Raw genomic sequence first — 23,129 nt, 5'->3', positions numbered from 1 at the left:
TTGTATCTTCCTATTTTGCTGAAAGTATTTTTTAGGAGTTAAGAGGGTTTTTTCAAGTATAGAACTAGATCATCTGCAAATAGGGATCATGTGACTTCTTTTCCAGTTTGCATCTCTTTGATTTCCTTCTCTTACTGATATGGTTAAGAATGCACTACATTGGATAAGACTGGATACTTTTATTATGTTCCAGACTTTAGGGGAAATGTTTCACTTTTCCTTCATTTGTATGTTGACTAGATGTTTTATCATGGGTACCCTTTATCATGCTGAGTATCATCCATCGATTCCCAGTTTCTCCATCACTTTGATCATAAAGGAATGAATAAAAGATGGACACAATTATTTTGTTTAACTTTCTAGCTGTCCATTTCACCTTGCTTCCAAAAATCTCCCTACAGAAACAGTAAAGCTGAAAACTATGGTTCTTAGAATCCTTTGCAGCTAGAATTCTGAATGCAAATAAGGTTATAGCGAGTAGATATGATACATATGATTTGGTAGGTGACACAGTGTAGAGGGTAATCTTTCTGCTACTTTTTATTGTTTTTTGTTCTGCCGTCAGACACATGAAGAAACATGACATTTTCCTACAGTGATCTTTGAGCATTTGCTTGTTGGCTTCGCAGGGTTAAAATATAGTTCATCAGCCAGCAGGGATATGTTCCAGTTTCTGAACTTAATGTTTGTTCTCTGAGATTCCAACTGCACCAATAATCTTGTTTCTTATATCCTCTAATAAACATCTTATTTATCTGTTTTTAATCTGTTTATCTAGGTCAATTGTGGAGCTTGAACTCAGGGTTTAAGCACTGTCCTTGAACTTTTTTTCGTGTTGTTGTTGTTCATCGCTAACAGTCTACCCCTTTGAGCCACAACACTACTTACAGTTTCCTGGAAATGGAGTGAAGATCAGAATATCACAGATTTTCCCAACTGGGCTGGCTTTGAACCACAGTCCTTAGATCTCAAGTAGTTAGGATTATAGGCATGAACCACCAGCTCTCAGCTCATCTTCCTCTTTAGAATGCATATTCCTATTTCTTTATTTAAACCAGAATGTGTGGCTTAAAGTAGCAACAATCATTTTGCTACTGAATTTGCAATTTGAGAAGGGCTTGGCAGGCAAGGTTCATCTTTTCTCTAGGCTGTAGAAACCAGAGAGGCCCTACTGAAGGCAGAAAAGGCTTATTTCCAAGAAGCTGGTCAAAGGCTACTCTAGTAGTGCTGGCTGTCAGTGGAGCAACTTAGTCCAGGTGGATTTGTCCTTGTGCTATGGGCTCCTCTTCACAGCACAATGGCTGAATTCCAGAGGTGGAGGGAGGAGTGATAGGAGACAGAGAGCCATGTTTATTATTTAGCTTCAGAAGTTCCATAGATCACTTCTGCCTTATTCTCAACACAGTTACATCCAGATGTAAGACCAGGAGGCTCAGATGCCACTTGTTGATGGAAGAGTGGCAAAGTTCTGGAAGGGCTTTTTATTTTGGAACCATTTATTTCTGCTCTGAACTATTATGAATACAATAAACAAAAAGGATTTTAAAAAGGCAACTAAGAAAAGTAGATTAAAACTAAATAGAAGTATGAAATCTTAAATATCCAAACAAGTAATCTTTCTCGCTCTTGCTTTCTTTTCTGTGGGTCATAGGGTTTGAACTTCACCTGGGGACTGTCCCTGAGCTCTTCAGCTCAAGGCTACTGCCCTGCCCCACTTCCCATTTTCTATAGGTTAATTGGAGATAAGAGTCTTAGGTCCTTTTGTGCCTGGGCTGGCTTTGAACCTTGATTCTCAGATCTCAGCCTCCTGAATGGCTAGGATTATAGGCATGAGCCACCGTGCCCAGCTTGCTCGCTTTCTTTCTCTTTCTTTCTTTCTTTCTTTCTTTCTTTCTTTCTTTCTTTCTTTCTTTCTTTTTCTTTTCCTTCCTTCCTTCCTTCCTTCCTTCCTTCCTTCCTTCCTTCCTTCCTTCCTTTCTTCCTTCCTTCCTTCCTTCTGATTTGAAGTCAGAGCCTAGGAGTTGTCTATGAGGTTTTTTTTTTGTCTGTTGTGGGGCTTGAACTCGGCCTGGGCACTGTCCCTGAGCTTTCTCTAGGCTAGTGCTCTACCACTTGAGCCACAGCACCATTTCTGTCTTTTTTTGTGCATGTGGTACTGAGGAATTGTAACCCAGGTTTTGTGCATGCTAATTGAGCATTCTACCACTAGGCCATACTCCCAGACCCTTTCATTCATCTTTATCTTTGTTGGGTACAAGCATCTGAAAACAAAGATGAATTATGGGAAGTGATTTGAATTAGTGGACTAAAAGTCCGTCAATCTAGACATTTTACTGTGGAAAATCTGCAAGACCTAAATTTTTTTTTTTTTTTTTAGAGGTCGGTTTTTCTTTTTCTTTTTTTTTTTTTTTCTTTTTTCCCCCCCTTTCTAGCTCAGGCCCCGCTCGCTCTGGCCCCGCTCGCTCCGGCCCCGCTCGCTCCAGCTTGCTCTTGGCCCCGCTCGCTCCGGCCCGGCCAGCTCTCGCTTGCTCCTGGCTCTGCTCGCTCTGGCCGCTTCTTGCTCTGGCCCCGCTCGCTCCAGCCTCGCTCGCTCCGGCCTCGCTGGCTCTGGCTCGGCTCGCTCCCGCACGCTCCGGCCCCGCTCGCTCGGGCCACCACTCGGTTGGGCTCTGTTCACTCCAGCTCAGCTCGCTTCTTTCGCTCTCTGTCGCCCTCGCAGTCTTGTCTCTGCCACTTCCGGCTTGGTTGTGTATGTGGGATACCGAGGAATCGAACCCGGGTCTTTGTGCATGCTAGGCAAGCACTTTAACCGCTAGGCCAAACTCCCGGGCCCAAGACCTAAAATTTTGTAGTTGTATGTGACTTTGAACTTGGTACCTTGTACCTCTTGGTTAAACTATCACTTGAGGCATGGTCCCTGCCCAACTATCGTTTTGCTTCTACTTTGTTTTTCAGATAGGGTCTCCTGCTAACTTTGCCTGGACTGGCCTCAAACTACAAACCTACCACCTCTGTTTCCTCAGTAGCTGGGATTACAAGTGCCCACCACACTTCGTGGTATTAGAAAGTGTTGTACACTTTAACATAAGCACCATCTGTGCCTGAGAGAATTGTCTCCCGGATACTGATATCAAGGGCCTTTTTCAGAATGGAACCCATAAGCTAGAGTCTATAGGGTCAGAGTAGAAGTGCAGTGGAGTTAGAAGAAGTCAGAGAAGGGCCTTGATTCTTCTCACTTAAAAAGAATTGGGACATGGGGCCGGGAGTTTGGCCTAGTGAGAGAGTGCTTGCCTAGCATGCACAAAGACCCAGGTTTAATTCCTCGGTACCACATACGTAGCAAAAAGCCAGAAGTGGTGCTGTGGCTCAAGTGGTAGAGCTCTAGCCTTGAGAAAATCCAGGGACAGTGCTCAAGCTCTGAGCCCAAGCCCAGGACTGGCAAAAAAAAAAAAAAAAAAAAAAAAAAAAAAAGAATTGGGACTGCGCTGAAGGACTCTATGAGGCAAAAAAAAAAAAAAAAAAAGAAACACGTTTTTTTTTGTTTTTTGTTTTTTGTTTTTGTTGTTGTTGTTTTAATATCATCCTCAAAGCTGGGCATCATCATGGCTGGCCCCTACAAACTGTTGTTTTCCTTCTAGTCACCATGTTTCAGGAAGAAAGAATAGGATAATATAAGGGGAGGAGAAGGTTTGGCTTGCCCTACTCCTGGCTGGAGCTCTCCTGAGATGGTGCTGAGAAATTTAGTTCATAATAGACCTGTGGCTGGGAACTATTTGGAGTTGCTTAGTTCACAATGGCTCTTTGTCTGAGAATCACCTACAAATCATAGAAGTAGCGGGTCAGCAGCCAGGTATGTGCTCCTATAAGTTTCCCCAACTTTGTAGATAGGTAATTAGCTCAGATGAAGACACGTGTCCAAACTGGGCCAACCGTATCCTACTTTCAGAGGGGATCCAGAAAAGGGAAACAAGAGGCCACAGACTAGAAATCCGAGAACAATCACATCAGTAATGCTGTTCTAACCCACTCCCCTAGGCCCAAGCAGGGAATGTCAGACCCTGGGGTCATATAAGACCCATAAAATCATTTGGTACATGATTGCCCATTAGGCAGACATTGGTTGCCTGGCTCACTGGGCTTTATGCTAATGGCTTGACACTCCACCCCTTTAGCAACAACTCCATTTCCAGCTTTTTTTAAAATATATTTTTTATTGTAATTAATAAAAGGGTTACATGATATTTGCCAGATAGAAGGTGCATTAATTCACATACATTGATACCCTTTCACATGTCTTGGTACATTTCCAGCTTTTTATTGATTAATTGGAGATGAGTCTCATGAATTTGTCTGCTCAGATCATGGTTTTTTGAGTAGCTAGTATGAGTGGCTAGTGTTTAGAGGTAGTTGAATCACAATCTTTTTTTTTGACAGTCCTCGGCTTCAGCTCAGGGTCTGAGCACTGTTGTTGGATTTTCTCAAGGCTAGAGCTCTATCACTTGAGTCACAGCACCACTTCCAGCTTTTTTCTATGTATGTGGTACAGAGGAATTGAACCCAGGTCTTCATGCATGCTAGGCAAGCACTCTACTACTAGGCCAAACTCCCGGCCTGAATCATAATTTTATGACATGGTGACAACCTTTTTTGGGGGGTTGGTCGTGGGGCTTGAACTCTGGGCCTGGGCACTGTCCCTGAGCAATTCAGCTCAAGGCTACTGCTCCACCTCTAGGCCTGGGCATTATCCCTGAGCTCTTCAGCTCATGGCTACCACCCTACCCCTTGAGCCACAGAGCCACTTTTGGTTTCCTAGTGGTTTATTGGAGATAAGAGTCTCATGGTCTTTAGTGCCTGGGCTGGCTTTGAACCATGATCCTCAAATCTCAACTTCCTGAGGAGCTAGGATTACAAGTGTGAGCCACCACACCCAGCTGGTGACAACCTTTCATTCAGCTGCCTACATGGTAGTTAACATTTAATAAGACTATGGATTATAAAGGTTTTGTTCATAGGCAAATGGTTGTTTATATAAAGCAATGACTTCCTTCCTTCCTTCCTTCTTTCCTTCCTTCCTTCCTTTTTCTTCTCTCCTCTCTATTCCTTCCTCCTTCAGTTTCTCCCTCCTTTCCTCTCTCTTCCCTTTTTCTTTTTTTGTGCCAGTACTGGGGTTTGAACTCAAGGCCTGGGTGCTGTCCCTTACTTTTTTGCTCAAGGCAAAAAATTCCACTTATGGCTTCTTCGTGGTTAATTAGAGAGTTGCATGGATTTCCCTTCCCAGGCTATCTTCACATTATGATGCTCAGATCTCAGTCTCCTGATTAGCAGGGGATTATAAGCATGAGACATTGATGCCCACCTGTGTAACAGTATTTTTCAAACTTAAATGTGAATAAAATTACCTGAAGGATTTTTTCATTATTTTTATTTTGTGCCAGTACTTAGGTTTGAATCCAGGGTCTGGGTACTGTTTCAATGAAAGCCATAGATTCTGAGTTCAAGCCCTAAGCACTTAGTCCTGAAATAAACCTTTTGCTGGGAGGTTGATTCTAGGTAAAAGACTTACAGACTTAAGTGGTTTATGAACAACTTCATAGTCTGGTGCCCTGATAAAATTGGAACAAAGGAAACTGTCTCTAGTTCTCTCAGTGAATTGCTTCAAATATTTGCCTTTTAAATCTTTGGATTCTTTAAAAAGTGTGCTATGCTGTTGATAGAAATGTAAATTAATGTAGCCATTATGGAAACAGTATGGATGTTCCTCAAAAAATTAAAAATAGAACTACCATATGATTCAGTAATCTTACTTGTGAGTATATATCCAAAGGAAATGAAATAAGATCTTCAAGGGGTATCTGGCTTCCTGTGTTCATTACAATAGTCACAAGAGCCAAGATATAGAAACAACCTCAGTGTCAAAAGACACACACACACACACACACACACACACACACACGTTAAGAAAAGAAAGAAACCCTGTCATTTGTGATAGCATGAATTAACTTGAAGGACTTTATGTTAAGCAAAATAAGCTGGGTAGAGAAAAATAAATAAATACATTATTTACATTAAGGATTTTAAATAGCCCAACACAGTGAAGCAGAGACTAGATTAGTCATAATGGCTGAAGGATGGAGTTTTGTTTGGAAGACGTTGGTAAAAGGACACAAAATTTCAATTAGGCAACATGGTGATTATAACCAATATCAGTATTTAAAAAATGTTTTTGTTTGTTCATTTGTTTTGCAGTGATAGGAATGGGATACCTGGGCCTCAAATATGCTCTACCACTGAAGTACAGTACCCCAATGAGTATTCTTGAAAATTGCTAAGAAAGCAGTTCAAATGTTTCTCATTACCAAATGGCAAGTACATGAGCTAGCATGTACTAATGAGTCCAATTTTGCCACTTGTCCATATTTTCCAAAACATTATACATGCAATTTTATTGATAGAATACATTTTATTAATAAATAATGTTTTGAACTATGCATGGTACCACAGAGACTTGACTTGGAAATAATACATATCTGAGGCAGCATCTCCTCCAGCAAGGCAGCCTTAAGTGTGGCCTCCAAGGACAACTTTGGCCAGATGGCAGCGTCTGTGGGCTCGTTCCAAGGCCAATGAAATGCTGGAAAAGAAGCCAGGACCCTGTGGTGTGAACTTTCACACATGAAGATGACTTTGAACTTCAAGTTTCTTTGAACTTTAACCTAGAAGGAAAGGATGTAATTTCCTTGGGAATTTGTTGGTGGCCACTCTGGGGAAACCACTAACTCAACATAATTGGAGTATTATAATATTCTTTTGTCTTTTTTTTTTTTTGCCAGTCCTGCTCAAGGCCAGTGCTCTGCCACTTGAGCCATAGCACCACTTCCAGATTTTTCTGAGTATGTGGTTCTGAGGAATGGAACCCAGGGCTCTGTGCATGCTAAGGAAGCACTCTACCACTAGGCTGTGATCCTGGCCCCAAGTATCCCAATATTCTTATGGTATCCAATTGCAGAATCTTGATAGACTGTGTTAGACACAGCTAGCAATTATTTGGGCTGGGAAATAAAAGAGAATGAACGCTCAGCCTTGGAGACAGTAGTCTGGTTTGGGATTTAATTAACACACTGTCTAATTCATTTCAGGGACTTCTGACAGCAGAATCTTTATTGCTCCCATTTTAATGCTGCAGGATTCTCAAAAGAACTGTGGCTAGGGTGGGAGGACAAGAATTTGGGAGCAGGGGACAGACTTCTATTTTAGGATGGGCAATACATTGCCATATTAAACTCTGCCTACTGGTGGTTTTACTTCTTTTTTTCCTTTCTTTTCTTTTCCTTTCCTTTCTTCCTTCCTTCCTCCCTTCTTCCTTCCCTCCCTCTCCCTTCTTTTTTCTCTTTCTATTTCCCTTTCTTCCTTCCTCCTTCCCTCTCTCCCTCCCTCCCTCCCCTCCCCCCAATCTCTTTCTTTCTTTTTTTTTGAGGGGGGGGTAAGGGGGACATGGGGTTTGGGGCTTGAACTGGGCCTGGGCATTGTCCCTGAGCTCTCCAGCTCAAGGCTACCACCCTACTCTTGAGCCAAGCTCCATTTCCCGTTTTCTAGAGGTTAATTGGAGGTAAGAGTCTCACATCCGTTAGTGCCTGGGTGGCTTTGAAATGCAATCCTCAGATCTCAGCCTCCTGAGTAGCTACGATTACAGGCATGAGCCACCATGCCCTGCCTTCTTTCTTTCTTTTGTGCTGGTCCTGGCACTTGAACTCAGGGCCTGAACACTGCCCTTGAAATTCTTCGCTCAATGCCAGTGCCCTATCACTTGAGCTACAACTCCACTTCCAGGTTTCTTTGGGGGATAGTAGTCTTATGGACTTTCCTGCCGGGCCTGGCTTTAAACCAAGATCCGTAGATCTCAGCCTTCTGAGTAGCTAGGATTACAGGTATGCTCCTCCAGCATTCAGCTTGTTTTCTTAATTGGCTCAAAACCTGGTGTTATTTACTGGGTTTCCTCACCATTATTCTGTTGGCACTTCTTACCTTACCATCCTGTTGTTTAAAAATGGCTCCTACCATTTCAGACACTGTATCCTCAGACAACAGAAAGGGGGAAATGGAGTAACCAGGACATTCTTTCATACTTAACCTCTTTAATGTGGCAAGTAGAGAAGCCTTCTCACTTCTTATCACCTCCAGAATTTCCTCAAGACTTGTAGCTCACAGATAATTTAATTACCTTTGGTTGGAAAGTAGGTATCAAACTTCCCACCTCTGTTTTGCAGAAGGTAAAGCAGACATAGATTGGCATTGGTTTCTGGATTATCCAATCAACTGTTGTTAAAACAATGTCAACTGGTTTCATCATTCTACTTTTTTTTTTTTTTTTTTTTTTTTGCCAGTCTTGGGCTTGGGCTCAGGGCCTGAGCACTGTCCTTGGACTTTCTCAAGGCTAGAGCTCTACCACTTGAGCCTCAACACCACTTCTGGCTTTTTTCTATGTATGTGGTACCGAGGAATTGAACCCAGGTATTCGTGCATGCTAGGCAAGCACTCTACCACTAGGCCAAACTCCCGGCCCTTCATCATTCTACCTTTTGCTTCATGTATTTTATTTTATTTTGATGATACTAGCGTTTAACGCAAAGGCTTGCACTAGCACACTTGCTAGGCCGCTGTTTAACTACTGGGCTATGTCTCCATCCCATGCCTTTTCTTCTTCTTAATCACATTATTTTTATATAGAAAACATCTGTGCCCGCCATGAATGATTTAATCGGAACAGAAAGGGAGAGTGTAACAGGAAGCGCCCCTCTCCTCTGAAACACCCTCTCCAAGCTTCTTCTAAATATCGGGGTGATCGTTGCCATCATTTCCCTGTTTCCTGGTAAAGATGCAGCACTCTTGAAGAGCATATGAGAGTGGTGATGCCGCTCTCACAGACTCTGCCTTTGGATTTGGGTAGGATATTGATGTCTTGGTTGTATACTTGTCCTTATTCCATCTCAGGATTCCCTTAGCTATATGCATGAACATGGAAATCACAGCATCTTCTAATAGTTCACAAGATGAAGCCATCAGCAGGGCTGGTAATTGTAAAAAGCCTGGGAAGTGCTCCCTAAGACCTCTTACCAACTGGTCTAGTTGAGCCTGAACCTGTCTCTACTCCTTTCCCTCTATGGTAATGGGAACATGGGCAAGAGTTGGAGTGGGGAGATTGACCAGGAGGGTGGCCAAGTCTGCTGTGTTCAGTGCATGTAGGCAGGAGTGAAAGAGACAAGTGCCCATAACTCTAATCCATTATGAAACATGATCGCTCTGCCTACCAGCAAAATACAGCTTGAGAAAAACTCCTCAGCACTGAGCAGCTCCTCCTCCCTCACAGAGGATGAGCAACATGACAATGCTTCCCCTTAAGGCAAAGATGAACATATGAGAAAAGTAAGAGAACATTCCCTATTGACGTGACTTCTTTTATTTAGGGCCTAGTCCTTCCAACAGCTCCCATTGAAGGATTCATGTACCACTTTAGGCAAAATATATTGTTATTTGATATGTTAGATGTTGCCAGTCAGAGGTAACAAAGATGTTGTCTCTCTTCTCAAGTTGCTGACAGTCCAGAATAGGACACATACACAGTTGAAACAGAATTATAAACTTATAGTAATCTTAATAGTAGCTCAAGGCTCATGAAACATTTACAATGTACATTTATCACACTGAACACATCATGTGCATTATCTTGTGTAGTTTATTCAATAATCCTACTAAGGCCATTGGTGCAGTAGTACCAGTTTTCAGAAGAGAGAACTGAGGCTTAGAGAGGTTAAGTAGCTTGTTCGAAGTCACACAGTCAGCAGAAGGCAGAACCAGGAGTTGAACCAAGCATTCTAACTACAAAGTTTGTATGTAACCACCACACTCCCTTCCATGCTGCCCACAAGGACAACATGAGGACTGTCAGAGCAGAGAGAAAGGCCGGTGCCCAGATCACAGTGGGGAACACCATAGAGACACTCACATGTCACTCTGAGACTGTTTGAGTGCCTCTAAGGGAGCAGCCAGATACATAGCAGAGAAAGAGGGAGCATTAGTAGGTCAGGTCTGCACAGGACACCTCAGCAGGAGCAGGAGAGAGGAGGATGTTGAAAGGAGCAGGTGGGGTGTAGGAAGGGCTGATGTGAAAGTTCACAGGTCCACGAGTGACCTCCTTCACCTCAGCATTAATCCAGAACCTTCAATAAATGACCCCTCTTGAGGCTGTTTCACATAAAAATATTTATCTCTGAGGAGAACACAAACGAAAATATCTGAGAGGAGGAAGGGGAGACATCAGGGCAAGAGAAGCCGGAATCTCAACCATCTGGAATCTGACTGAGATTTGGCGGCCCATTTCAGAGTCTCAGGTATTTTGCCAAAATATGTTTTAAAGAGAGAAAGAGAGGAAAAAAAAAGAGGGGGGGGGGAACCAATAATGTTATCTGCTAAAAGAATGCACAAGATAGATACTCCTCTCATTGGCCCTTCCAGACTTAGTGCCAGTAGCCCAGAGAGTATATGTAATAGATAGCAAAGGGATAGCAAGGGGAAAAAGAAAACAATTGAATGATTGAGCTGTGCCTCTTTCCCTCCCCCACCCCCACCCATTGCTTCTTTTAGCCATATGCTCCTCAAAGGCTCTGACAAGTCTGGATATGTTTCAAAGGAATTCCTAAACCCAGATTTCATTAGCGTCATTACATCTCTGGATTGTCAGTGCTCAGCACAGGAAACACAAATTTATGGAGGTTCTTAAATGTTTCTCTACAAATGTTGAACAGTCTTTCCTTTCATTTCAGGAGTTGCCTGGAATGTTGAACAAGATGTTAATAAATAGCTGATCTTTCTTATTGCCAAGTGATGAAATGTATTGCTCTTCCTTGAAATAGGATGTCTTGCCCATTTGAGTGGGTTCTAGAAGCTGCTTAAGGAAGGGATTGAAATGGTCTCCTTTTTAGCCTGTTTGGTTGTTCCTTACCACACCCACCCCACTGCCACTTTTTTAAAACAGATTGAATCTGCCGAGGATGCCAGTTTTTTGTTTTTTGTTGTTTTTTTTAAAGTACAGCATGGATCCTGTTTGTGCTATGGCTGGCATCCAAGGTGTTTGTCATTCTTTGTCACCACTGGAGATCCCATTTGATTATATCTCCCTGTATCTTATAGATCTTTCTTATCTTTTATCCTCAACCCAACCTTGTTCAAGTTCATAAACAGAAAAACTATACCAGATGCAGGAGAGTCAGGTGACTGATGAACTGAAAGTAGAGACCCTACAACTACATAAAGCTCTGGAACTCAGTAGCATCTCTTGACCTCATCTCTGACTTGAAGGGTAGCCATGCTTCTTAGGAAGAATGATGCTATCATCTTAAAAGTTCTGTACTTAGGAAGTCATGAGGCCATCAAGAGCTGGGTTAGGTGGCATACATGCCTGCAATCCTAGCACTTAGGATACCAGGGCAGGGAGATAGCAGATTTTAAACCAGCTTGGGCCACATAGCAAAATTATCTCAAAAAATTTGCAAAGGGAAAAATTCTATGAACATGCAGGAATCTTCAGCTTGAGCTTTCAAGTGGATAGTGTGAATAGCCATCTGGGGAATATTGTATATCAAATCCAAAAATAAGGGAAGATTCTGCATTTTGTACCTTATTATTAAAAAGGCTAGCTGGGCACTAGTAGTTCACACCTTTAATCCTACCTACTCTTAAAATCTTGGTCCAAACAAGCCCAGGCAGAAAATTCCATTGCAGTCTTGCCTCTAATTACCCAGCAAAAAGCCAAGAGTAAGGGTTAGCCTTGAGTGAAAAGCCAAGTGAGAACCCAAGATGCTGAGTTCAAAACCAGGCATTAAAAAATTCCATTACTGCAAGGACACTCTTGGCTATTGGAGAATGAATTCCAACACATTCACATGTATGCTTTAAATCCTTTTTCTGTTCATCAGATTACATGAGCAGCTAACGGATAACATGGGAGCCAACACAAGTTCAACATACTGAAATGGAAGAATAGCATTGTTTTTCTTTTTCCTTCCTTCCTTCTCTCCCTCTCTCCCTTCTCTCTCTCTCTCTTTCTTTCTTTCTCCTCTCTCTCTCTCTCTCTCTCTCTCTCTCTCTCTCTCTCTCTCTCTCTCTCTCTCTCTCTCTCTCTCCCATCTCTCCCTCCTCTCCCTCTCCCTCTCCTCTCTTCTCCTTTCCTTTTGTGTGACAGTACTGGGATTCATTCAAGGTTGATGTTCTGCCATATGAGCCATAGCTCCACTTTCAGTTTTTTGATGGCTAATTGGAGCTAAGAATCTCCCAGACTTTCCTGTGTAGACTGGCTTTGAACCTTAATCTTCAGATCTCAGACTTTTTAGTAGCTAGGATTACAGGAATGAGCCACCAGCATGTACTTATTCTAAAGCATATAAAATGTGCCAAGAAAATTTCAAAGTCCTGTATGTGCATACTTTTTTTTTGCCAGTCCTGAGGCTTGAACTCAGGTCCTTGGCACTATCCTTGAGCTTTCTCAAGGCTAGCGCTCAACCACTTGAGACACAGCACCACTTCTGACTTTTTCTGTGTATGTGGTGGTACCAAAGAATCTAACCCAGGGCTTCCTGCATGCTAAGCAAGCACTGTACCACTGGGCCACACTCTCTGTCTGTGCATCACTTCTTTTAATCCCCTATAAGGACTCGTAGGTAACTTGGAAGAGCCAGGCTTTGAAACAAAGTCCATGCTTTGCCATTAGTAGCCATTAGTTTATCTTGGAGTTTGCAATTTTCAGGTAATACTCATTTTAAAAAATCTAGTCCATCACAGTTCTAGCATTATTCAACCTATAGAATGAATGATAAATTTAACTGCCACCTACATACCCACTTACAATAGTGAGAGGTGGAAATCAGGAAGGAAAGGAAATTTACCACAACTAGTATTTTAAAGAAGATAGAAAAAAAAGGAGAAGGTAATTATTAACCAATCTTCAAAATTCTTGAAGCAACACAGCACTATATGATTGATTATGTATATGTGGATCCACACATAGGAATTTTCTGATTATTTTTGGTAGGTCATGGGGCTTGAAGTCTGGGCCTAGATGCTGTCCTTCAACTCTTCAGCTTAAGGCTAGTGCTCTACTACTTTGAGCCACAGTACAATTTGGTAGTTCGTTGGAGATGAGAGTTTCACGGACTTTCCTTCCCATGGCTTTGAACCACGATTCTCAAATCTCAGCCTCCTGAGTGGGTAGGACTGTAGACATGAGCCACCAGTGCCAGGCAGAATTTTATAGTTTTTTCCTCCATTACTACGTCTGTTGGGAAAGTAGATAAACTTCAAGATTTCTGATGATTCCAACAACCAATAATTTTGAAAACAAGTTGCTCCATTTTTACCATTTGTAATTGCAATTTAAGATAAAGCAGTCTCCCTTATCATTTTATCATATGGCCTTGAGTACTTTTAGATCACATGACAACTGTTCCTTCTTACCCATGTAAGAAAATATTTTGCTCTTAAGTTTTTCATTTCCTCCTCAATCTCTTCTTTCATGGGTAAATGGAAGGTTCCTGAAGTCAAATGTTCAGGGCTTAGTCTATGGGACTCCCAAATGTAATAGAACAAAATGTTACTATTACTTTTTTAAGCCTCCTCTTCCTCTAAGAGTGGTGGGGTCTTTTGTTTGATAAGTTTAAATAATCATCATTCTTAGTACAATAATCGTACATTCTTGAGGATATAATTTAATGCTGGGGTGGAGAAAGAATATACAATTTTAGATGTAGAAGTTAGAAGAAAGTAAAATTACTGTGTTTAAGGAATAAGGAACTATAAAATAGGAATAATAATAGCTTCAAGACATAGGTTGTTTTGAGGGCTAAATGAGATAATTTAAAGTGACTGTGAGCACATAGCAAGAGCTGAACCAAAGTGAAGACGTTTTGTACTATTATCATTCGTGTTGTTGCTGTTCCTACCTAAGCATATCTTGAAAAATATATTGTAATGATAGAAGTAGAATCAAAATAAGAACTGGAAATGATGTTTTGGAAGTGTTACTTGCAAAAGCAATTTAAACATAGAGATGGAAATCAATCAAGGTTATAGAATGAAATGTAATGTTATAAACCTTAACAATGAAAAATAATACATAGTAAAAGCCAAGGTAGGGGAAGAACTGTATGAACTAATTTGTTTTCAGTGCATTTCTAGAAAATAACATACAGGCAGCATGCTCTGCCTTTTGATTAGTCTAAAGGTCTTTGTACCAGAATATTTAAGATTTTCAAATTTATGCCAGCTAGGATGTTTGGCTTTATTTCTGCAATATATTGAAAATATATAGTCTTATTTAGTTTTTAAATTCTTTTGCACTGTATTTTATTGATTGATTGATTGATTGATTGGTCAGTCCTGGGGCTTGAAGTCCATGCAGGGCAAGCACTTTTTGAGAACGCTGGTGCTTTGTGCGTGCAATGCAGGCATTCTATCACTAGGCCAAACTCCTAGCCCCCACTCATTTTTTATTGGTATAATTATAGGTTCATACATCTAGAGGGAATTGTGTAGAGATTCCCAAATACCCCTGCACATTTTCCACACTATGGCTAAGCGTTCACAAAACTAACAAAACTACAGTACAATGTTGTAGTCATCATATTGTTATTAGTGCAGCTACCAATCTCATTCAGATTTCTCAGTGATTGGTTCTGAATGTGTGCTTTTCTTTTTTCTTTGCCAGTCCTGGGTCTTGAACTCAGGGCCTGGGCACTGTCTTGAGCTTTCTCAAGGCTAGCGCTCTACCACTTGAGCCATAGCACCACTTCTAGCTTTTTCTGTGCATGTGGTACCCAGAAATCGAACCTAGGGCTTTGTGTATGCTAGGGCTTTGTGTAAGCACTCTACCACTAGGCCACACTGTTGGCCCCGAATGTGTGCTTTGAAAGTGTTGCATATTTGTTCCAGGTTTTTACCTTGACATGTTGAGTCATTTTTAATCCACTGCTTCTTTAGATAGGCTGTTAATTCCCTACTATAAACTATGGTGATCAGAATATTTCTACTTTCTTCCCTTGTCCTCTACCCTCTCCTCCCTCCACCTAATTTCAACAGATAGTCTTATTTCCTTGGAGTTAAACTTGGTGTCTTTAAATATATTCCTGTCTCTCACTTGATTTGGCAGATATGTAGCTCAAACTATTAAAGATGAAGCAACACATTTATATCAAAACATGTTTATACTTAGCCTGCCTTGTTCTTTCTTCCTATCTAAATTTTTGTCGGTTATATAATTTCGAAGTCATTTATACTCTGTACTTCCATCTTACCCACTGAATGTGTTTGTCTTGGCTTCCAATGCCCTCTGCCATTCTTTGGTTGCAGGTTTTTTTTTCACTCAACCATTGTCAGGTTTAAGTTCTTCCAATAGATTACTCCATTCAGATTTGTTAGAATTCTCAGAATGCATTTATGTTTGAAACCATTTACAGGTTGCCTACACATTTGTAAGGAAACTGCTTCAGTATATACTAATTTTCTTGAAAGGTTTTGTGGGTTTGTTTATTTATTGTGTCAGTATGACAGAGTTTTGCTTGTTCTTTTGGCTTATTTGCTCTTGGCTGGTTCTCTAACAATTTGAGCTACACTTTAAGTCTGGCTTTCCATAGTTAATTGGTGGAATCTCACAGACTTTTCTGTTTGAATTGACTTCAAATCATGATCTTTCAGGTCTCAGCTTCTAGAGTAGCTAGGATTACATGCAGGAGCACTGTTACCTGGCAATTTTATGATTTATTTTTGTCATTGTTCCTGAGCATTTCTGCTAAGGCTAGCACTCTACCACTGTGAGCCACAGTTCAACTTCCAGTTTCTAGTGGTTAATTGGAAATATGAGTGTCACGTACTTCCTTTCTTGTCAGGTTGACTTTCAACTACAATTCTCAGAACTCAGCCTCCTGAGTAACTAGGAATAATCCTAGTTATTTAGTGTAACTAGATGTGAAGCACCAGTGCTTGGTAATTTTATGGTTCTTTATAGTTTTGTAGCAGTTACAATTTTTCAGTGAAGTCTATTTCATATTTATTTATTTTTCTATACTGGGGATTGAATCCAACACCTTGCACGTTTAAGGCAATCCCTCTACTACTGAACCACATTCTCAGTTATATATTTTATTTTGAAATAAGTCTCACTAACTTGCCCAGACTGGTCTTGAACTTGTGGTCCTCCTGTTCTAACCTCCAGATTAACTGGAATTGTAGGTGAATGTCCCTATGCCTGGAGAAACATTCAATTTTGTCTATCTAGTAAAAAGCCAAAGTGAATTATCTTACACAACAATTTTTTTTTTTGTGGGTCATGGGGCTTGAACTCTGGGCCTGAACTCTTCAGCTCAAGGTTACTGCCCTACCCCTGGAGCCACAGGCCCACTTCCTGTTTTATAGTGGTTAATTGGAGATAAGAGTCTCTTGTTTTTTAGTGCCTAGAGTGGCTTTGAACTGGGACCCTCAGATCTCAGCCTCTTGAGTAGCTAGGATTGCAGGCATGAGCCACCGCGCTTGGTTCCTTACATAGCAAATATTAAATAAGTCCTCACAACCTCAATAAATACAAATGGATAAAATTAATCCATTAAAACCAAGAAACTTGCAAATATGACAGAAACATACATATACAGACACACACAGACACATATACACACAGACACATAAGAGCTAACAAAATGAAAGAATAAAAAAGGATATCAACAAAAACAAATTAGAAAGCAATCTTCCTCTGTGGTGGAATAGGTCACTGGACACAAATAATAAGAGATAGACTGGAGGTGTGGCTCATGTGGTAAATGCAAGCTGACAGCAAGAAAGCTAAGTAAGCAAGCATGAGGCCCTAAATATAAGCCCCAGTGCTATTAACTAATACTAATATGGCTACTACTAATAATAGACAAAGCAGATGGTTTCGTATACAGCAAAAAACATAGCCTAAATGTGTAAAATAACAACTGGACAAATTGAAAGATATAGATTTTCAATAGTTATAGATTTTAGCTAAAATAAATCAGCAAATGAAAAGCAGAGACATAAAATCTAAGTTAATACCATGACATATAAGTTAATGCATGCTATTAATAAGTTATTTATTTGCTGGGTTATCAAACTCAGAGCTTTGTGCATGCTTAAGCAAACAAGTGCTCGACACTAGCCAAGATTACATCCTAAATTCAGTTGTATGTGTAGAGTGGGAGTAAGGTGCATAGACAATAGGCAATGCTGATTACAATGCCAAACAAAACTAGGCAAGAACCTCATCATAAACAAGTGTGATAATAACCATGAACTGATAGGATTGATTTTCCCTTTATCTAAGGTCAGTTTTTTGGGGGGTTTTTTGGTCAGTCTAGGACTTGAACTCCTGGGTCTGGGCATTGTCCCTGAGCTCTTCAGCTACCCCTTGAGCCATGGTGACACTTTCGGTTTTCTGGTGGTTAATTAGAGAGTCTCATGGGTTGGCTTTGAACTGTGATCCTCAAATCTCAGCCTTCTGAGTAGCTAGGATTACAGGCTTGAGCTACCATGCGTGGTCCTAGGGTCAGTTTTAAAGTTATATTCAAACCACTGATGTTTCGTTGTCTGTTATTTAGTAGCTATGGGCTTTTTAAAAAATCCTTTTCTTTCTTTCTTTTTTTTTTTCTTTTTTTTTTTTTTTTGCCAATCTTGGATGCTTGAACTCAGGGCCTGTATACTGTCTTTGGGCTTCCTCAAAACTAGCACTCTACTACTTGAACCACAGCACCACTTCCACCTTTTTCTATTTATATGGTACTGAGGAATTGAACCCAGGGTTTCGTGTATGCTAGGCAGACACTCTATCACTAGGCCACGTTCCCAGCCCCAACTTAAGGCTTTTAAATACAGTTTAAGCAACATAATAATGTAATTCGTCTCTTGACTTTTGTTTTGGTGCCAGTCTTAAATTCAGAGCATGGTCCCTGAGGTTTTTTGTTCAATGCTAACACTCTACCATTTGAAGCACAGCTCTACTTCTGTCTCCCGCTCCCCCCCAACCCGGCCCAGTCCTGGGGCTTAAACTCAGGGCCTGGGCACTGTCCTTGGACTTTCTCAAGGCTAATGCTCTTCCACTTTGAGCCACAGGACCTCTTCTGCCTTTTTCTGTGTATGTGGTACCAAGGAGTTGAACCCTGGGCTTTGCGCATGCTAGACAAGCACTCTACCACTACTAGGCCATGCTCTTGGCAGATCCTCAGATCTCAGTTAAATATCTAAGATTACAGGTGTGAGTCATGAGCTCTCAGCTCTTGATATTTTAAAAAATTTATCTACTTATTGCAAAGGCATTCCTTGTTCATGATTTATATCTAATTAGAATTATATAATCAATTCACATAGTTGATTTGACTTCTCATCTTATACTACAAAGAAAATACTGCCTCACTTTTCACAGTCCTGTGAAGAATAGGAACAAACCGCACAGTGGTGTATGCCTATAATTACAGGACTTGGGAGGCTACAGGAGGAGAATCAAGAGTTCAAGGGCTTCCAGGATTACATAGAAAGGCCCTGTTTCAATTTTCGTACATTGTTAGGATTGTAAAAATGGCACAAACACTTTGGGAAATGGTTCAGAAGTTTGTTAGAAAGTTAAATTCATGGATCTAGTGTCATCGAGAATGGAAGGGGCTGGACAGAGGTTAGAATGCAGTGTGATTGTTTAATGGGTACCATTAACTGATTTTTGTTGTTGTTGTTTGTCAGTTGTAGGACTTGAATTTAGGGCTTGGTCACTGTTCATGAGCTTTTTAGCTGAAGGATAGAGCTCTGCCATTTGGAGTCACAGTGACACTTCCAATTTCCTGATGGTTAGTTGGAAATAAGAGTCTTCAATTTTCTTGTCCAGGATGGCTTGGAACATTCATCCTCAGATTTCAGCTGAGTAGTTAGGATTACAGGTGTGAGCCACTGGTGCCTGGCCCAAGTTTCAGTTTTATGAGGTAAAAACCTCTGGAGATTGGATTAAAATTGATTAAAATGGCTAATTTTAGGTTATTTTACACAGATAAAATATTAAATATCAGATTATTAAATAACTCAGCAGTTCCACTTGTGGATATCCACCCAAGAAAAATAAACAAAAACATGTTTACATAAAAGCCTGTATCGAAATGTTCATAGCAACCCTATTCATGATAACAGAAGGTAGAGAGAGTCAGAGTATCTCTATGACTACTAATAGGATTTCTTTTGTGAGTGCTAAAAATATTTTAAGACATGGTTGCATAGTTTTGTGAAAGCATCTATAAGTAACCGAATCATACATTTTCAACAGGCAAATTGTGTGCCTTGTGAATTATATCTCAATAAAGCCGCTGTTAATATTTTGCACATAGATATAAAACATATCTAGAATAATGTTTGATTGTGTAATTTGGGGTATTATGTTACTTTTAAAATAAATAAATTAATTTTATTGCAAATAAATCATTCTTTTTTGTTTGTTTGGTGCTAGTACTGGGGCTTGAACTCAGGGTTTGGCACTGTCCCTTATCTTTTTTTTTTTTTTTTTTTTTTTGCCAGTCCTGGGCTTGAGCTCAGGGCCTGAGCACTGTCCTTGGACTTTCTCAAGTCCAGAGCTCTACCACTTGAGCCTCAGCACCACTTCCAGCTCTTTTTCTATGTATGTGGTACCAAGGAATCAAACCTGGGTCTTTGTGCATGCTAGGCAAGCACTCTACCACTAGGACAAACTCCCAGCCCTCCCTTATCTTTTTTTGATTAAGGCTGGCACACATGGACTGCATGTCTACTTTTGGCTTTTTGGTGGTTAAATGAAGAGGAAAAAAAAGACTTCTGCTCAAGCTGACTTTGAACTTCAAGCCTTATAACTCAGCCTCCTGAGTAGCTAGGATTATAGAGCCTTCAGTTCCTGGCTGTTTACAGTTTTGTTTTGTTTTTTTGTTTTTTGTTTTTTTTTTTATGCCAGTCCTGGGCTTGAGCTCAGGGCCTGAGCACTGTCCTTGGACTTTCTCAAGGCTAGAGCTCTACCACTTGAGCCTCAGCACCACTTCCAGCTTTTTTCTATGTATGTGGTACCGAGGAATTGAACCCAGGTCTTTGTGTATACTACGCAAGCACTCTACCACTAGGCAAAACTTCCGGCCCCTGGCTTACTTTTGAACTCAGGTCCTTGCACTTGTTAGGCAGGTACTCTGTCACTAAGCCAAGTGTCCAGTCCAGGAATGGATTTCCAATGGCAGTTATGTGCTGTCCTGAAGAAATACAACTTTATTAGCATAATAACAATTAATAATCTAACTTCATTTTTATATTCTCCTAAGCCGAGCAATTTTCAACTTAAAAAAAAAAAAAAGAAGCATCTGGGTGCGGTGGCTTACGCCTGTAATCTTAGCTACTCAGGAAGCTGAGATCTGAGGATCAAGGTTCAAAGCCAGCCCGGGCACAAAAGGACATGAGACTCTTATCTCCAATTAACCTCTAGAAAATGGGAAGTGGAGCTTGGCTTAAGGATAGGGTGGTAGCCTGGAGCTGAAGACTTAGGGACAATGCTCAGACTCAGGAGTAGAGTGGTATCTTTTGAGCTGAAGAGCTCAGGGACAGTGCCCAGGCCGAGTTCAAGCCACTGACCCACAAAAAAGGAGGAAACTCATGATGCAATTTTACTGAACTGAAAGAAGATCTGCTAGGACAGATAATTTAGTGACAGAAAAGCCACTTTCAAGAACAGAGGCAAGAACAGAAATATCTCTTTTGCATGGTGTGCTCCTGATTTAATCATGGAAAAATATGCCTGCAAACATTATCTCAGCAGGCCAATCCATAATTAGAAGTCTAATTTTCCTCTAGGCACTTTCTCCTGAATTGTTCAAAGGCCCCAATGAGAGGTGCCTGTAACACCATGATAATGGTTCTAACCCTTTTCAGTGCCAGCATACTACAGAGGGGATGTGTGGGTGGTAAAACGCTCCCTATAAAATCTGCTACAGGAGAAAAGTGGCTGCATGACCATAAGCTGGCATCCAACTTCCACCCTCTTAGAAAGGTTTCTGGGAAGATCCACAACCCCTCCCCACCTCTTCAATATTTTCTTTCGAATACCTTCCTTTGAAGCACCTATGCCAGGGAAAGTTTGCTTTGGGCACCAAAGTATTCAGAATAAGGTAAAGATAATCAATAAAAAACTAAAAGAGAGGCCGGGAGTTTGGCCTAGTGGTTGAGTGCTTGCCTAGCATGCATGAAGACCCGGGTTCGATTCCTCGGTACCACATACATAGAAAAAAGCCAGAAGTTGTGCTGAGGCTCAAGTGGTAGAGCTCTAGCCTTGAGAAGTCCAAGGACAGTGCTCAGGCCCTGAGCTCAAGCCCAGGACTGGCAAAAACAAAAACAAAAACAAAAACTAAAAGAGACCATCAGAACAGGCTTTGGACCCCTTCCTTTCAGCAGGAATAAAGTAGGCAGGAATGACAGATTGAAAGATATGTCCCCACTGATTTCTGCATACCTCTGGTATCTCTAATCATTCTACTTCGAATAACCGTCTCTAGCCTTCCATCATTCTTGCTCTAGTAACATACTCTAGTAAATCTTTCAGCACCCTGAAGTCTCATGTCATTTTTACTGTAGATCAGATTTTTTTTTTTGATCTCTCCTCAGTTCTTACCCAGAGCACCTAAGTAGAACTCAGGAAAGTAACAAATCTAGATGTTTACTTATTTTTAGTTGGTTCATTTCTGTTCACCTACTTTCAAAACCAGTTTGAGATGGATTGAAATAGCGAAACACTCATGACAGAGCAGAGTACAGATTTAGAAAAGGAAATCAAGATTACTTAAAAATGTCAATCAAGAGGGAATTAGTTATATAATTCAAAGAGGAACAGCTCTTTCTCACCCTCTTTCACTGCTAGGCACTGGAGGGAAGTTTGGCCTTGGTTTATAGGTTAATTCCCCAGGAGTGAAGAGGAAGGGCAATTCCAAATACAATTTGTGTTGCTAAGCAGAGGTTATAAAGAAAAAGGTAGTTTAGCATCAGGCCCTGACCTTGGGCTAGAACACTACAGATTTGAGTAGTGAGTAAAGACACTGTCGAGGTAAAATTGACAAGAGGGAACATATCCTTATCCTCTCTCCCTTAAGGCTAGAGGTGCCACAAAACCTATGTGGAGTCAAAGAAAAAAATGTTTTCTTGGTGTTGTGGTAGAGCACCTGACTAACAAGTTTAAGGCCATAGTTCAAACCCCAATACCACCCCTAATCCCCACCTCAAAAGAGTTCAACAAAACACAATTTTTAATTTTTTGGTGCCAGTCCTGGGGCCTGAACTCAGGGGCTCACTGCTGTCACTGAGGTTTTATGTTGTTGTTGTTCAAGGCTAATGTTCTACCACTTAGAACCACAGCTGTACTTCCAGCTTTTTGGTGATTAATTGATCATCATGGACATTCCTAGCTTCAAACCACAATCCTCAGATCTCAGCCTCCCGAGTAGCTAGGTTTACAGGCATGTGCCACAATGTCCGACTACAATGTTTTCTTTGGCTATACAAACTTAGACTGCAATACCTCCAAGATATCTGTAACATATCATTAAAATATTTGTGTGTGTGTGTGTGTGTGTGTGTGTGCATTCACATACATGTTGGATCAATTGGATCAACAGTTACTTTTTGAACAGGAAGGCAAAAACTAGCTGCAACTCACCTCATGCTATGCACAAAATGTAAGGTGGGTGCCATGATTTCTGCATTCTGGTGTCCATACTTTTGGTAACCCCTCTCTTGCAAGTAGTTGGGACTTCTGACTTGTCTGTAACAAATAGATTTCCAAGGTACATCATGCCACATGCAATTTCTTCTTGTTTAGTCAATTCATTCCAGAAAGATTCCTCTCGGAGTCTGAAGAAGCAAGTTGCCATGACATAAGTGACGGGAACGCAAAGAGCTCTGGGCAACCTCTTGCAACTGGGGAAAGCTTCCAGCAGGAAACTAGAGCTCTTAGCTCTACTGCTGCAAGAAAACAAATTCTTCCAGCAACCAATGAGAGCCTGGCAGGGGATTCTTGTACAGCCACACCTCCAGGGAAACTGAAG

This window comes from Megascapheus bottae, chromosome 7 (genome assembly GCF_031878675.1).
Source record: "Megascapheus bottae isolate mThoBot1 chromosome 7, mThoBot2.hap1, whole genome shotgun sequence".
NCBI lineage: Eukaryota > Metazoa > Chordata > Mammalia > Rodentia > Geomyidae > Megascapheus > Megascapheus bottae.
This window is presented reverse-complemented; position numbering follows the sequence as displayed.